Genomic DNA, 17,881 nt, shown 5'->3' on the forward strand with positions numbered 1-17,881 from the left:
CAAGAATGTTCACGCAAGTCTTTATACCACTGGTGCAACACGTCTTTGTTTGAGATGAGACTCCAAGCTTCGTCCAGATACTCGTCCAATTTTTCTTCTTGACTCAACATCAGGCATTTATCGTGTTGAATTTGACTGGGATGATCGTTTTGACATCCATAGCAATTTTTCTTGATCAATTCCGTCATTTTGTCGACCAAGTGTTTGGCAAAACAGGAGACTAAATGGGCTTCTTGTTCTGGCCATCTCGACTTCATCATGACAATTTCTTCGTCTTTGTCTTGGGATTCTCCTTCCACGGTCTCCTCACATTCCATGTCCAAAGTTTCTTCACTAGGTAAAGAAGGATAACAGTCTTCCATGGCTTCTAGTAATCTAGAATGACTTCTCTCAAACTGTTGATTTCTATGGTATTATCGAATTCTGCATACAGGATGACGTTCAACGTTGGATTATCATCAGCACCGGGGTCTTTGATTGCAAACTGAATTTCCACACGAATCTGGCCGGATTTTATAGGGTGGAAATGTCCCTCGTCGCTGCCTTGGTCTGGAGTGAAATCGAAAGCCCACAAAGCGTAGCCTCCTGCATAATCCTCGTACGTAATGCCGTGACTGGTGTTGGTTCCTAACTGTCCGGTGGCTTCGTACAGGGACAAGTACGACCTCAAGTAATTCTTCTTTTTAAAGTCAGGTTCGAAAGGTCGGGTACACAAGGTCTTGCCATCGCGACTGACTTCAATCTTAGACACGTCAAAGTGTTTAAAGTAGAAAGGATTTTTAGTGATAGTTCCGTTGAAGGCTTCATTCTCGACGATACCAACGATCAAACGTTTGGGTAGCTGTCCTTGGAACAAATGATCTTCGATCATGGATCGCTGTCCCTTGGGAATGGTGAAGGTTTTCACTTCCACACGTCGGATCGGATACTTGGCGGTCGTTCTGCTCAACGTCTGACTGATGTCGTTACCTACTTTAGGTAGCACTTCCACACGTCGCACGTAGAGTCTGGCTTCTTGGATTTTGGTTTTGTACTCGTCAGCATTAGCCAATAAATGGAAAGCGGTACTGCTCCGATTCAGTCTCAGGCGAACATTCACCCCGTTCAGCAAATATTTCTCTTGCAACCACATGTCCAAATGCAAACGATCCATCAGTTCTAAACTTTTGTTATCTCCTTTGATTCTGTCTCTTCGTTCTACAAATCCCGCATTGTGTTCTTTGGTTGTATCAATTTCAAATAATTCAAACTGATCTTCATCGTCAGCTTCCCATACCACACAGTCATTGAGATGAGTGTTCTTGGCATCTATTCCGTACGTCAAGAGATTTTCCAGGTAGGCTCGATAAGGGTAAGTATCCATGCTGCTGCTGACCAGTTTGTTGTTCAAGTACAAGTCCACTCCACTGAACAAGGAATGCATGAAATTGTTGACGGGAGCTACTGCTTCAGTGTCTATAGCACCTCCTGTCTTATCTACAACTTTGACTTTCAGGTACAAGTAACTGCTATTCAGATCGATGTAATCTTCGGGCTGTCCATTGATTTCAAACTCGATGGGAGCGGAATCGGTCAATGAGGAGACGGGGTGAAATTCCACCCACTGAGATTCTTGCATGGTCATCATCGTGGGGGGCATGGCAAACAGATCCAGTTCCGTCTTGGAACAAGCGCAAGACTCTCGGTGCATCATTTTTTTGTTCTGTGTCTCAATAATCGAAAACGTCTAAGTCTCGAACGGTTCTTCTTTTCTTGGCCTTTCTCGCTTGAAGTCTGGTGAAAGGGTGTTTTCTTCGTCGTCGTCTCTTTCTACCTTGTCCTTGCTGAATGCCTGATTCGGTAGCGTGCAGGGCATTTATAGGTGTGTCTCGTCGGCCTAAAATGTCTTTACCCGTTTGCAGCAATACATTTTTGCCTGCCCTCATCAAGGCTTCTTTAGGGTTTTGTTTGTCGATGATGACATTTTTGAGAAATTCTTTGCCTTGCGTCAGTGCCGCATCTTTCAAGGCGTGCAATCCGCGTGTCACCATCGGTTTCAACACCGGGGCCACCGAACGAAAGGCTGATTTTAACATGTCTCCTAAACGGTGTCCTCGCTGTCGTGCAACCCCTCGGTACACTGGATACATGACTTACTTACGAATCGTGAGAAAACCGTTTTCGAAAATGGAGTTTCACCGTGACTTTTCCTTTGGTGAATGGAATATTTTGTCCCAAATCTCCTTTTATAGTAATGTTGACCGTGTCCAAATACGACTTGCTGACAGGCAAATAGTGAGGATGGACAAATTCGCGGTGGACGTGGTAAGTGTTTCCACCTTCCTCGTCAGCGTTTGCGGCAGAATCCACTTTGAAAGGAATGACACGCAGTAACGGCACGGAGGTGTGTCCCACCACGTTGTACTCCACTACATCGGAGTACACAAACATCAAATTCAGTCCTTGGTTCAGTTCTACCGGGGTACGAAAATACTTGGCAAAGGTCTCGTTGTCGGCAATGATTGGTAATTCGGGTTTTTGTTCTACTTTCTTCCTCAGCTCCATGTCTCCGCCCAACATGTCAAACAATTCAGAACAAAATAAGAAAGACATCATTTTACGCCCCTCAGGAAATTTTATCAGGAAGCGACGAGCTGTTTTGTGGTACTCCAGGGTGACGATACCTTTATTGACACTTTCCAAAGCTTTCAGAAACACGCCATTAAACCTGGTGGCTATGGTGCTGACCAAATGTTGACCACTAAAATAATAGCCTGGGGAAATGAACAAGTGATAGGTGGTGTACTTTTGATTTTGTAAACGGGTTTTCTTGTCATATTTGCTATGGTCATCCATCCACTTTTGCACTTGCTCGTCATAAACTTCCACATCAAATTTATTTTGATTGGGAAGGACATTGAGGACTTGGGTCGGGTGAATCATTTCTACTAAAGCCACTTCCCAATGGGCTTCGTGATCTAAGGGGATGGCTTGAGGTAATTTAGCCGTGTAACAGCACAACGTGTTGTGGGGAAACACCTCCATGGAACTGTCACTGGGTAAGGTTAAGTAAAATTGGTTTTCGTGACTCATAATTCCAGAGTTCTGTGGCTGTCCGAGGGGTTAGTGGACGTCAGAGGCGTGTCTCCGCCCAAAATGGGGTTCTGGTTATGGTTGTTGTTGGAGTGGTGACTGACACTGGCACTGGACACAACGTTCCCGTTCGAGGAGAATTTCAGGGAGGGATTGGGAAGCAGGTAACCGATGCAACTGCTCAATAAAATGGTCCACAATTGTTTGTCTCCTTGTTGCAAACTCAAATTGGCAATGGCTGCCCGATGACACAATACACCACGAAAATTTGGCAGAAAAAGACGATTTGCGTTTTAGGCACACGTTCTCCACACCACACCCACAAGGGTTGTTTTTGTAAATCTTGCACAGAAGAACTAGGGGAAGAAGGACTGGTCGACGTAGCTGCGTCTGCTGTGTGAAAGGGCATGATGGTCACTTCTTCTTTTTATAGTCGATGACTTGCGAAGCGTCGATCCAAGAATCGAAACTGGTTGGATATCCTTTCCAACGTACTTTGACTTCTTTGACACGTCGTTTGCCCACTTTACGGCTTCTGCGTTCGAGAATGCTTTCGATGTCGTACACGTCGTCTTCTTTTTTGGTGACACGTTGTAACTCGGGCAAATAAAACGTTCCTTTGAGTACTTCTCCGTTCATGTCTTCCAATTTATAGACGGCAGGATGACGGCCATGCACTCGTCCAGTGACGCGAAACAATTCGGTCGTCCAATTAGGTAAGTAACCTTTGTCGAAAGTGCGTTTGGTTTTGCCAATGCGCACCCAATCTCCTACGGCCAACTCTCCACTTTTCTTGGGGAAAGCCCTCGTCGGGGACGTACCGAACAGGCGCTCGAACACCAGCACTTCGTTGTCGGGAGTCACGTCTTGCGGGGCACGTCCGATGCTTCGATGGTAAGATTGGTTGTACGCTTGCACCAGGTGCGGTAAGATGTCGATGTACTTCAGAGTGTGGTGATGCGTAAAATATTTCCACATGCGTTCTTTCAAAGTGCGTTGAAAACGTTCCACGATGCTGGCTTTGGTTTCGGGATTCTCGGTGGTAAAAAAATGAATGTCACGTTTCTTTAATTCTTTTTGGAAAGCTTGGTTCAGAAATTCGGTGCCTTTGTCCGTTTGCCATCGAAGAGGGTGACGACCGCTTTGTTTCAACACCCGTTGCAGGGCTCGCACTAACTCGCTGCTTGATTTGGAAGTCAAGGGCACGACCCAGGCAAATTTGGAAAAGACGTCGATGACACAAAACAAATATTTGTAACCACGATTGTAGCTGGCCAAATGAGAGACATCGGCTAAATCGGCTTGCCATTGATGATCGATGCCTTCCACTCGGGTGCGACTTCTGGCAAACTTGCGTCGAATGGGTTTGTGTAAAGTGTAGGTAGCTTGTTCTTGTAACCATCGTTGCACTTGAGGTAAACGGAGACTTTTCAGTCGCGTTTTGGCAGCACGATACAATTTTTGAACTCCTGCGTAACCTGCAGGATGAGAGGGATCGTAGTAAATGCTGGCTAAGACTTTTTCCATTTTTGTGTTGGTGTGTTAATAAGTCACCCACTCTTCGGTGATGCTACTTTGGGTGGGTCGAAAGGGTGGTTTGGAAACAGATTTACGTGTCCGATGGGCTACGGGAGTAGAAGTCGAAGGTAGTGGTGGAGGTGGCAATGGAATGGCTTTGGTTTTCTTTTCTTTTTTCGCTTCTGGTTTCCCTTCTTTCTTTTTCACTTCTGTCGAAGGAGGCGTGGACATCATCTTTTTAACCCAAGCTTTCATTTCTTCTCGTTGGGGTGTAGGGGACGGGGTCAATAAGGATGCTGCAATCTTACTCGAAATGGGAGCTGCTGACGGTGTTTGAAACACTTCGCGCGTCTCTTCTTCCTCAGGTCTTTGTGGGGTAGCATCTCTGGTGACGGTTGGGGATGACAGTAGTGGTGGTGGTGGTGGTAATGATGATGATGGTGCTGGACTTTTCATCAAGGTCTTAAAATCTTTCAGAGTGGGTAGAGCTGTTTCGTCTAAAGCTTTCTGGTGAAAGAGTTGCAGTCGTTGCAAGAGTTGACCGTACTTTTGCGATTTTTCTGTTTCGGACAAATCTTGGCGATCCATCAAGGATTGCAATTCGTGTTGTAACTGGGACATCTCGCTCAAATGGGGATTGGGAGGTAAATGCGGGGTGCGTTGTTCTTGCCACCGATGGTATTCCATCCATCGTTTGTAAGGCACTAAAGCTAGTTTTCGTCCTTCCATGGGGTTGTCAGGGGTGAATTCTGAGATCTTGGGACTTTCGAGGGCCTTTTTATCTTGCTCCCACTAGTCCTCCCAACATGGTTCCCAAGACTCCTTTCAGTATGGGGCCTAACAAGAGGGGCAAAATGCCTCCACGTTGCACTAACATCTTCTTTTTTTGACGAATGGGAATTTTCTTTCGAACCATTTGGCGAAGAACGTGACGATGTTTGCTTAAGCATTGTTTCTGGTGTTTGGACAAAGGGATCGTGCCTTTCAAAACGTTCAAACAACATTCGCACACGGTATCGATGACCTCTTTGGAGGCCGTTTGAATGAGTTTTTTTCGTAGGGGTGGAGAAGCTTTGGACAGGACAGATAACATGTCCCCATGTTTGGCTAAACGTGGTGGCAGTCCTTTCCTTTTCTTTCCTTGGGGTTTTCTGGAGGGTGACATCTTTGAGTCTTCAGGAGCACCAAAAAACACTGATATCCTACTCGGTCACAGGCCTTTTTTATACTGGAACGCGTCGCCATTGATTGTCTTTACGTCGTATCAGTTTGAGGACAGGCATGACACGTCGTGCAGGGGTACGTAACGGACTAAATCGAGCCAGTTCTTGCTTGGACAAATCCAGTAAACTTTGTAACATGCCCGATCTTTCATGGACTTTGATTTTGGGAGAAGGTACTTTGTGAGCAGCAGCCACTGCCGCTAAATTGGAAGGTCCTGCCACTGGGGAAGTTCTTTTGGGGGTCATCAACGGAGAAGTTCTTGGTGTAATCAACGTCTCCAAGTACTCTTCAGTTCCTGGTGACATCAACGGAGAAGTGGACAAACGTGAGGCTGTCGGAGACGCTGTGGCAGGTCGTGGTTTGCGAGTGTAAGGCTGCGTCCTGGCCGCAGTGCCTCTCTTGCGACTAGTTTTCTTCTGTGGACTTTTCTTTTTCTGAGGACTTTTTCTCTGTTTCTTTTTCTGGGGGCTTCTTTTCTTTTTTCGGGGTGGTGTCTGGTCAGAGGAGGGTCCCGCCACTGGAGAAGTTCTTCTCTTTGGGGACCTGGTCTTTTTCTTCTTGGGGCTTCGTTGAACTTTTGTCTTGGGGATAACTTTGGGGGCATTAGGATCCCATCTTAAGAGTGAACGAATGATGACCCCTCCTAAAGTACCGCTCCCTCCAGGTTTCAAAATGATTTGTTTTTTGGTTTGAGTGTCGATGCGGGGATCGGCCAGTTGGACCAAAGCGACTTTGTTTCGATCGAAAAAGCGTTGGGTTTGATGAGGAATCTGAATGATTCCTTGGAGTATTTGACGTGCCGTCACCGTGAACCATCGTAAGACTTCTTTGAGACTAGCTTCTAAGACACGAGCTCGTGTTTGTGGATCTTTTTCTCGACTGATGCCATACAAGGCACGAATCAATTTGACGGGAAGATGCGACTGAAGGGACGTCATGTTCGCACTGAGAGTGAGACAGACGAAAAAGGGTCTGAGGTTTTTATAGATTTTTTGATGGGGAGTGAAATGAAGTCGAGGACGGAGACGTGTACAGGACAGGCCCTCCGTCTTGGCACCAGTGGTGAAACAAGTGGGTACGAAATCGCAAATCCTCGGGGGTCGTAGGTTTCAAATCGACGAGTAAATAGGCGTGTGGCGTTTGAGTGGCATCGTCGTACGCCTGAGTCAGCCAAGGCGTTCCTAACTGTTTGGCTAAGACTTGCACTTGCGATTTATCTCGAGGGCTTTTAAACAAGACCACGTAATGCGCATTGAGACTGATGGTGCGATGGGCTTTACTTTGTTGAAACAAATTTTGGGTGATGTAAATGACACTGGCATTACGGTGATGCCCTTTGCGCGTGAACCACAATTTAATTTCTTCTTCGTCTTCTCCTAACATGTCGTCGAAAATGACCAAATGGGTTTGACGGGAGTCAGAGACGATGCCGTCGTCTTCTTTAGGAATGCCTTCCACAAACACGATGGAATCGCCTTGACTTTCTCGCAAGAGGCTGTACGCCGATTGCCACTCTTTGTAACACCACACGATCCGTTGAGGGGGCCGATCGATCAAATGATGTTTATGTTCGATCAAACGTTTGACGAATTCGGTTTTGCCAGAACCGCTAGGTCCAGCAATGAGCATGTTAAAGGGATGGCGAAGATACAAAGCCTCCCAACTGGCACGATCTAAGTGTTCGTCGATGACTTTGACAGTAGAGGAAGAGGGAGCAGAGACAGCAGAGGTAGCCATGGTATGAGAAATGTCACTTGTGACACGAAAAACAAACAAGACAAGAGTTTATATACTTTTTCAGAACACATTTATTGAATGTTTCAAATATGAACACGAAAGACAAAAATACATACAACCCAAATAGTGATGTACAGGAATATAAAACACAGCAAAGCGATCAAAGTGGAATATAAACAAGTGTCTGTACAACATGTTTTGGGTAACCAAGATGTCCTAGGGACAGTGTGTAATGTTCTTACAGTCTCTACATGAGGTATTGTCACACAAGTGTCCTCCCGGAATGAGGAATGACCTTTCAGGAATGTCCATGACAGTCCTGTCCTGAAGCGAGTGGTTGTTCTCGGTGACGGGTTCTTCTGGCACCGTCACTAACACAGGTTGAAAAGTAACTTTTTTCCTTGAACAACTCTTGTGCATACTGGGCCACTTCTTGGGTCCAAGCCTCAAAACCCCCCTTTTTCCAGTCACGAACATCTGTCCAATGAGGGTGTAAGTCACAAGCTACACACACATCGTCATACACGTCTTGGGTAGCTAAAAGTTGACGAATCTTTTTTTCCTGTTGAGGTCGAGAAGTATCCAGATGAAACCGCAAGGCTTTGAGCAAAAGGAGTTTTTCGTGACCATTTAAGGCCATGGAGGTGGTAAGTACTGATCGTAAAGAGTCCACAAAGAATCGGCTGGTAAACGAAATCCCAGAAAACAAGTCACTAAGACACACACCACTTGTCGTCCCAAATTGAATGGATACAGTTCTTGCAATAATCGATGGTAATGATCCACGGTTTGAATATGGTCATTGAGTTCCTTCCACGGAATCTGTTGGATTACATACGACATAAGTCGTGGCATAGCTGCCTGTTTTTATAGTCTCTTTGTTTCGAAAAGAATACACGTACTTTCTAGCCAGTGATCTTCGTTTTCCAGTGGGTAATGTAAATCTTGCATACTGTAACCGAAACGTCAGAGTTCGATTAGAAGTTTCCTCTTCCGCTAAGTAGATTCCAAGTAAAATATGTTGGTAATCCTTTACCTCGTCTTCCTCAATGGGTTGCTCTAGGTGAATCTCGAAGTAACCAAAATGATCAACACGTGAATCATCGGGGGCCTGGAAGTATTGAACAAGGTCTGACCACTGAAACAATTTCTGACGAATCAGTTCTCTTATACCCTTCAGGTACCAGTGGTTAAAGATCTGGTGACGTAACGGATGCAATTGTTCTTTACGTTTCACTTGTATTTTGACCAGCTCTCGGTAAATGCGTTCTCTCAACTCCACAGGCAAAGCACGAATGTTCTCTTGTAAAGTATCCATGAATAGGTCATACTAAATTCTCTTTGGTCTGACACAAGAAATGTACTCTTTGCACAAACATGGTTTTACTTCAGTGTCGAATTTAAATCGTAGAGTCACTAATCTACACATTACAATTCGTTCAGAAGTTTCCTCTTTCACCAAGTTGACATTGCGTTCAAGATGTTGGTAATTCGTTAACTCTTCCTCTGGAATTCGATGCAGTACGTTTACAATGATGTAGGTAGAATCGTCCATAACAAACCAATCCTTTTGAAAACTAGAGGATCGTTGATCAATGTCTGTCCGATGGAACACTTTCAATTGAATGAATCCTTGTATAGCCTTCAGGTACCAGTGGTTCAAACACCGGTGACGTAACGGATGCAATTGTTCTTTACGTTTCACTTGTATTTTGACCAGTTCTCGATAAATGCGTTCTCTCAACTCCACGGGCAAAGCACAAATGTTCTCTTGTAAAGTATCCATGAACAGATTATTATGGTAAGAAGTTACTTCAATGTCTCGGTCCCACTAAGGGTAAGTAATGACAATTCGGTGACCATCGAGCATGTTCTACGTAGGCCGAATCTTGCGGTTTCCAGTGGTGAAGTGACACACCGCAACTGAAGCACTTGACTTTATCTCCTTCGCCCAAGTAGAAAAATCCGGCTCTGGCTAATTCTTCGGGCGTCGGTCCTCCCAGATACTTAGGCCATTTTCCTTTGAACGATTGAAGACGATTTTCAAAGTCGCAGTATTCCGACAAACGCACAGGGAACGAATATTCGTCTTTCACAGGTTCGTTTCGATGAGGGTTGAGTGACATGGGTAGGAGTTTGCTCAGGGCTGGATGACATCCGTAGGGGGGTAGACGTGAAGGTGAACATTCCCCTTTAAAACGAAACCCAGTAAAATGTCCAAGAGGACGAGCAGCATCGCTTTCGCATCCCACAGGTTTGACACGCACAGCATCACTTTCCATGACAGGGGTAGGGGCACTAAAGTTCCCATGATGCTTTACGGCATCGCTCAGGTCACAAGGTACAGCATCGTATCCATCGCAAGGCTCACAATCGCACTCGTCTGCAAACTCCGTTACGCAATTACAATGGTAACCACATGGACAATCGCAGTTTCCTTCCGGACATTTTCCGTCGCAATGCATGGGTCTTATCCATCCAATATTAGTCACACTAGAGGAAGATACAACTTTTTTTACAATCCCCAAACTGGAACGATGCCTCTTTCAAAGTATTCATCTTGTTCGCTCGGTCTTGGTAGTCACAATGAACTATCGATCTTGCCTAGGGTTCCTTTTTTATATACAGACCAATACCGACGTGACCGTACGGTAACGTAAAGTGATTGGGAAGTCGAACTCGCTTCTGGTATACAATTTGATAGACTTTTTCCAAGGGTCGACTGACGATGTGGTGAGTGGGTAAACGTACAATCTTGTTCGGTTGGTGAGTGGTCACTTTAAAGTTTCCATCCTCTCCCGATTGCAAGGCTTCTTTCAATACCCCAAAGTTAACCACTCGACTGGTACGATGATTCAGAGTCAGTCCTTTCACTTTGCACGTCGTGTGCACTTCTCCTTGTTTGTCCCGGTATTCGTAGCCGTAATTTTTGGGGCCGCCACTGACGAAACTTAGAATCTTGTCGTCGGGATGCTCGTCTGTCCAGGCTCCTAAACGGTCTCCTTCGATGTTAGGGTGATGTTGAATCGGGTGATGGATGTAAATGCAACTGTCCGTGTCAAAGTACAGGACGCGTTCTTCTAACAGTTCTAAAGCTTCGTACAATTTTAAGCGAGCATGGGCTGTCACGTAAGCCGCAATGATGACATTTCCAAAAGGGTCGTCTTGTACAAAGTCCAGATCTTCTTCGTAATTGACCAAGATCAAATCCTCTCGAACGACGTCCACGTGTTTCATGTATTTGGTTTTGTCGTGAATCATCTGGAAGTAGCGGGAAGGTTCTGTCAAATATTCCGTCTTGGGTAAACACGGTCGTTGTGCCATTTTACCCCACAAGCAATTTAACATCACTTTGGCAAACGATCGCCTGCCTTCGTTTTTCTCGATGTGGTCTAAAGTGATGCCTTCTTGTTCCCGGTATTTCTCTTTGAATTGTATTTGGTCTTCGGGAGTGTGACACCAGGAAGGATAGCCGCTAGCTTCTTGTTTCAGTTTCAAAAAGGCATCCACGTAGTCGGCGAAAATGCCTTTCTGAGTGGGGTCACCTTTGCGGTATTGTTGTGTCTTGGGAAAGTGGCAAATTTCGTACACTTCTAACAGTTGGTATCCCATGTCCAGAGCTTTGAACAATTCCACGCTGACCCAGGTTCCCGTCAAGGCCCGTTCTTCCTGGGTGTGATGGCAAGGCTGGTCTTGGTTGCACGTTTCGGCACAAGTACGACACAAGGGAAACATCAGTTTGCCTTGACAATGGTGAGGTAAGACGGGATGGTATAGGTTCGTGGGAGGCAAAACTTTACACTTGATCAAGCCTTCGTATTGTCGAATGTTTTTCAGGTCGATGTGTTCCGTCAGCAATTGCGGGTGCCCTACGGGAAAGCGACAATATTTGCACACGTAGGGATACAGCGAACACACGTCCAAGTATTTGATTTCTTCTCCTTTCTCTTCGTCGGCTTGGTACAGCAAACAGGTGGCATTGGTCCTTCCTCCGTACAAACTATCCCTCGGGTTCAGCGGGTCCATGAACTGGTAACTTTCCACGAGGCGTTTAAACTCGGGATCGGTTTTCATACGGTGATCGTACTCGTGTTCCCACATTTCCACCACTTGGTATCCTTCCTGTTCTAACTTTAGGCGACGCTGACAAGTGTCCTGGTACAAGTCTTCCATGGTCCGTTGTAAAAACTGATTTTTAGTGTCACGGTCAGGGTAACAGACGGGACATCCGTGAAATAAGCAACCGTTAAACTCGTACACAATCTTGGGGTTTTCTAAGTCCCAGCCATCGACCGAATACGTTCCGATGGTCTTTTCACCCCCTCCGTTGCGGGCATGCTGAATCCATTTATCTTCCTTGTCGCACAAGTAATGTAACCAGCGTAGGGCTTTGACCGAGTATTGACGCTTGACATAGTGGGTCGTTTGAGGGCTGATGACAGCCACGGTGTTTTCAGGCATGAATCGTTGGCGATACACTAAGGAACACGCTTTGGCAATGGTGCAAGCTTCTTTCAAAGGATCGACCCCTCCGTGTTCCATGAACAGTTCTCGAAATTTTCCACAGCAACGCCGTAAAATGTCCACGTCGGAACGACAATACTTTAGCATTTCTTCCTGAAAGTCGAAAGGGTCCGAGGCGTGAGCCTGGTACCAAGCGTAGAAAGCTTCTCGTTGTTCGGTACGCATGTTGTCGGGGTCGTAATAGTGAGCCTCAGGCAAATGGGGTAGAACGGCGTGTTGATTGGCTTCCGTATTGAAAAAGTGTGGAAAGTACCCTTTAGCCATTTCTGTCATTCCAAACGTTTTAGGCATTCGACTCAAAGGCATGGCCAAATAGCTCATCGAATCTTTAAACTGCACTTGTCCCACTTGCATGAAAATGATTTTGGCTCCGTTCAAAGTGACTTTAGGACGCTCGGTGCCTTGTTCCGTATAGTACCTCAAAAGAAACTGTCCATCGTATCCGGAGAAATTGTGAGCCATCACCGTGGCATGACGATGACAATCTCCGTAACGTTCGATGTCCTCTTGGCTCCACGTCTTGTCGACGGGGTCTAAGACCCATTGGGCAAAATCGGCTAGCGTGTTCGGTCCCCGAAAGATTTTTTCACGCCCTCCAGGAATCTTGCTGCAGTGAGGGCAATGACTGAAGATAGGTTCTTGAATGCACTTCTCGCACGCTCGATGAGCCACGCAGAAATTAGGAATGTGAATGCCGGTCTCTTGCATGCATTCGAAATCGAAAAAGATGAAATTGCCTTTCTTCTTGTGACCGTCCTCTTTCTCTGGTGGGGGTTGGTATTTTTGCACGTAACATTGGTGTTCCAAGTCCACGATGTGGTGACAAATGTGACATTTTTTCTTTCCTCGACATACGTGTGCCTTGGCAGCATTGGTACATATGACTTGTTCACACGTAGGGCACAATCTCAGGAGTTGACAAGCACATTTCTTCTGTGAACCTTGCGTTTTCAGATGTTGTTGGTAACAGGTAGGGCTGACAAACGTGCGCAAACAAGTTGAACAAGGCACTGGTTCTTCGCTCAGACAGGGTGGAGAGGCCAAACATCCTGTGCATTTCCATCCACAATGCTTGTGTTGCTCTCGATTATTATAACCATGGTCACATTTCTCACAGTAATAACCGTATCCCAGGAATCCGGTGATACTGGTAATGGTATCGAAATGGTCATCGTGATGATAAACGTGAATGTATTTTCCGTCCTTAAAATCTTGCCCTCGAAACAACAGAGGCCCGCGCACTTCTTGAGGGTGCACTTTCAAGGTGTAGCGTGGAGCTAGGGCATCTTGCAATTTTTGCATCTCAGGAATACCACAGGGTGTGTCTTTGGACAGGCCGGCTTGTCGTAACAGGAGTTCTGCTTCGTTTCGTTGTTTGGCTCGATAGGAACGTTGAATAGTGTTCCAGGTTCTTTTCCATTCTACCGTGTCGTTCTTGTTGGCATAGGTTCGTCCCACCACGATGGCACGGGCTAAACACATCTGGTCATGAGGATTGTGAATTTGGACAAGGCTACGCTTAATGCTGCGAAGGTCGTTCACCAATAACATCTTTTTGCGTCCAGTCCCTTGAGGAGGAGAGACGTGGGTCATGTCCAATGTGGCTTTTCCATCGGTGATGTCAAACTGGTCATTAGATTGTTGCACGTGTTGAATCTTGTCCATGACTTTGGAAGCGGTCAATTCTGCAGGGGTGCTAAACTCGATCCAAACAGGGGATTTCAAACCGTCGTGTTGTATGGAAAGTCTCAAGCGATCGTCTTCTTTGGGTTGACATTGTTGCTTGAGTGCAGTGAGCAAAGAATCCCACACCTCAGTGATGAACACTTCTGCTTTCTCTAACGGCACTTCAGCCTTGAAATCTTTAAACTTCACCGTGTATTTGTAAGCCGTGGTTCTAAATTTTCTAGAGGAGCGCTTTTCCGTCTCTCGAATGGAATAGTATTTTTCAGGGTTGACTAAGGGTGGTGAACTTGTTTTAGAGGGTTCTGATTCTGGTTCACTCATGTCCTCTTCAAAATCACTGGCATGAATTTGTGCCAAGATTTCAGCTCTGGTACGAGGCGATAGATCACGTTTCTGCCTCTTACTTTCTTCTTCTTCTTCTTCCTTCTCAAATGAATTAGATCGTTTCATCTTGAAAGCAAAAAGTCAAATGACTCAAGTTCAAACACCATGAGCTACTTTATAGTCATAGCAGACCAGTGTATATAAAAGGGTGTGTGTCTTGTCCTTTCACTATTCATTTCACTCTCAAGCCGAGCACAACGATGGAAGAGACTAACCAGATGGAACGTTTCGTCAGAGCTTTGCGAGGGGTCATTAGAAAATTCTCTTCAGACCAGCCTACGGACTACTCTCCTTCCTTTCGAGATAAAAGTCAAGATACTTGCTATATCTGTCAGAAGAAAGGGCATTGGTCTTCAGAGTGTCCAGACCGTCAAAAAAGAACAAAAACAGGGGCTAGAAAAGACAAAAGTCAAGATACCTGTTATTATTGTAAAGAAAAAGGACATTGGTCTCCAGATTGCCCAAAAAAGAAACAAGAGGAATCAGAAGAAAAGAGGGATTCTTCAGAAGAAGAGAGGGGTTCTTCAGAGGAAGAGAGGGATTCTTCAGAGGAAGAAAGCAGACAGGTGAAGAAAAAGAAACAGGAGAAGAAAAGAAGAAGGGAAGAAAGTGAGGAGGAAGAAGAGGAAAAGAGTGTGACAGTGAAGAAATTCAAAAAACAGAGAGACTAAACAAGGAGACAGAAGAAGTCAATGAACTTTTAATTAAAGTGTTGTGTTGAGAATTGTGAATTGGATTGTAACAATGGATAAAAGAATAAATGAATGATATAAGGTAAGTGTCTTTGAGTTTTGATTTTAAAATAAGAAGCTACACTCACGCACTCATACACAAACACGTACTATAGGGGTAAAATGGGTGGGTTTTTTTTGAGTTATTGGCAAATTGAAATTGTATTTCTTTTCGAGAAATGTGGGTGGCCCTGAAAAGGGCCTTTTTTATTTATGGTGAACGGGTGAGTTTAAGCAATCAACTTTAACTGCCTTATGCCTTTGCCACGGCCAAGGCCTACTTCTGGACTGCGTAACGTTGATGATGATGATGATTGGGTTGAAATCACTAAGGGTGGTACGGTAGGCTTAGTCACAGGGTTGACGTGTTTAGCTCGGGAAGGTCGTATTCTCTTCGGTCGTAATAAAGAAGTCTGATACATTTGTTTCAAACTTCTTAACTCCGCTAAAATGTCCAACAGTACCGTGACCGTTTGATTTTCACCCTCCTGTTTCTTTGCTGCTACTTCTTCTTGCTGTTGTTGCTATTGTTTTTTTCTTACCTCTTCTTCTTGCTGCTGTTGCTGTAGGAGAAAAGCCTGCTCCGCTTCCTTTTGTCGTTGTATAAATTTCTCCAATTCTTCTTTCTGTCTTTGTCTAAAATTCTCCACTTGCGGTAATGAAGAAGGTAACGAAGGTTCCGGAACAAATTCTTGCGAGGAGAGAAAATCCACAAAATCCCAATGTACCTCTTCTGAAAGTAAGTCCGGGTTCCCTTGGGCAGTCTCCCCTGTTGGTGCACCCCAATGGATCGTTTTCTGAGTTTCCGTCATGTTGAATCACTGTCGCATAGATTGACTGCACACAAGCGCTAACGAATCTATAAAGACCAACTGACGTCACAGACTGCTCTCTTCGGATTGGATGCGGGGTAACTGAATTTTGTAACGCGTGTTCGGATTGGTGAATGAACTCAATCCGTTTCAATCCTACCTCTGCCTATAAATAAGCGTAGTTCAGTGCATTGATTCACCTGTTCTCGTCGCTTCAAGATGTGGACCACAGTTGAGTCATCCACCCTTGTGTCTTCCATGATGTTTCGGACAGACTTGCTCATGTATGTCCGATCCAAGTGGACCGTTGTCCACAGGACAAACACTAGCCTGTGGATACGTAGGATTTACGTGGAGAGGCAAGGATGCCTGAAAAGAGTGCTAATTTACGGACCAACAGTGAGACGCAGCCTAAGGACAAGAAGAAGACCAATGCGGTGCCATTTATGTTAATGAATACATTAACATAAACCCAAAGGCCCTTTTCAGGGCCAGCCATATTTCTCGAAAAGAGATAGCCTTTCCATTGCCTACCCCCCTTTTTTTTTTTTAAATTTAAAAAAAATCCCATGTTAAATTCCCCTTGTACGTATATGTTCCCACGATTTATTCCCATGTTAAATTCCCCTTGTACGTATATGTTCCCACGATTTATTCCCATGTTAAATTCCCCTTGTACGTATATGTTCCCACGATTTTTCGCCATGTTAAATTTCCATTGTACGTATATGTTCCCAAGGGGGTCTGTAATGCTAATTTCCATTGTACGTATACTATCCCTATATACTACTAACAACAGTCCACTTTGACCTGACATACATGAGCATGTCCGTCCTAAACATCATGGAAGACACAAGGGTGGATGACTCAACTGTGGTCCACATCTTGAAGCGACGAGAATAGGTGAATCAATGCAGTGAACTGCGCTTATTTATAGGTACAGGAAGGATTGAAACGGATTGAATTCATTCACCAATCCGAACACGCGTTACAAAATTCAGTCAGCTCGCATCCAATCCGAAGAGAGCAGTCTGTGACGTCACGTGGTCTATATAGATTCGTTAGCGCTTGTGTGCAGTCAATCTATGCGACAGTGATTCAACATGACGGAAACTCAGAAAACGATCCATTGGGGTGCACCAGCAGAGGAGACTGCCCAAGGGAACCCGGACTTACTTTCAGAAGAGGTACATTGGGATTTTGTGGATTTTCTTACCTCGCAAGAATTTGTTCCGGAACCTTCGTTACCTTCTTCATTACCGCAAGTGGAGAATTTTAGACAGAGACAGAAAGAAGAATTGGAGAAATTTATGCAACGACAAAAGGAAGCGGAACAAGCTTTTCTCCTACAGCAACAGCAACAGCAACAAGAAGAGGTAAGAAAAAAACAACAGCAACAACAGCAAGAAGAAGTAGCAGCAAAGAAACAAGAGGGTGAAAATCAAACGGCTACGGTACTGTTGGACATTTTAGCGGAGTTAAGAAGTCTGAAACAAATGTATCAGACTTCTTTATCACGACCGAAGAGAATACGACCTTCCCGAGCTAAACACGCCAACCCTGTGACTAAGCCTATCGTACCACCCTTAGTGATTTCAACCCAATCATCAGAAGTAGGCCTCGGCCGTGGCAAAGGCTTAAGGCAGTTAAAGTTGATTGGTTAAACTTACCCCTACACCAAAATAAAAAGGCCCTTTTCAGGGCCACCCACTTCTCTCGAAAAGAGATAGCCTTTCAATTTGCCAATAACTCAAAAATAAACCCCACCCATTTTACCCTTATAGTACGTGTCTGTGTATGAGTGCGTGAGTGTAGCTTCTTATTTTAAAATCAAAACTCAAAGACACTTACCTTATATCATTCATGTATTCTTTTATCCATTTTTTACAATCCAATTCACAATTCACAACAGAACACTTTAATCAAAAGTTCATTGACTTCTTCTTTCTCCTTGTTTAGTCTCTCTGTTTTTTGAATTTCTTCACCGTTTTTTCCTCATTTTCTTCCCTTCTTCTTTTCTTCTCCTGTTTCTTTGCCTCTTTTAAATAGAATTGTCTTCTTTCTTCCTCTTCTTCCTCTGAAGAATCCCTCTCTTCTTTCGAAGAATCCCTCTCTTCTTCCGAAGAATCCCTCTCTTCTTCTGAAGAATCCTTCTTTTCTTCTGACTCCTCTTGTCTCTTTTTTTGGGCAATC

The sequence above is a fragment of the Sinohyriopsis cumingii genome, chromosome 3 (assembly GCF_028554795.1).
Source record: "Sinohyriopsis cumingii isolate HCF-2022 chromosome 3, ASM2855479v2, whole genome shotgun sequence".
Classification (NCBI taxonomy): Eukaryota; Metazoa; Mollusca; class Bivalvia; order Unionida; family Unionidae; genus Sinohyriopsis; species Sinohyriopsis cumingii.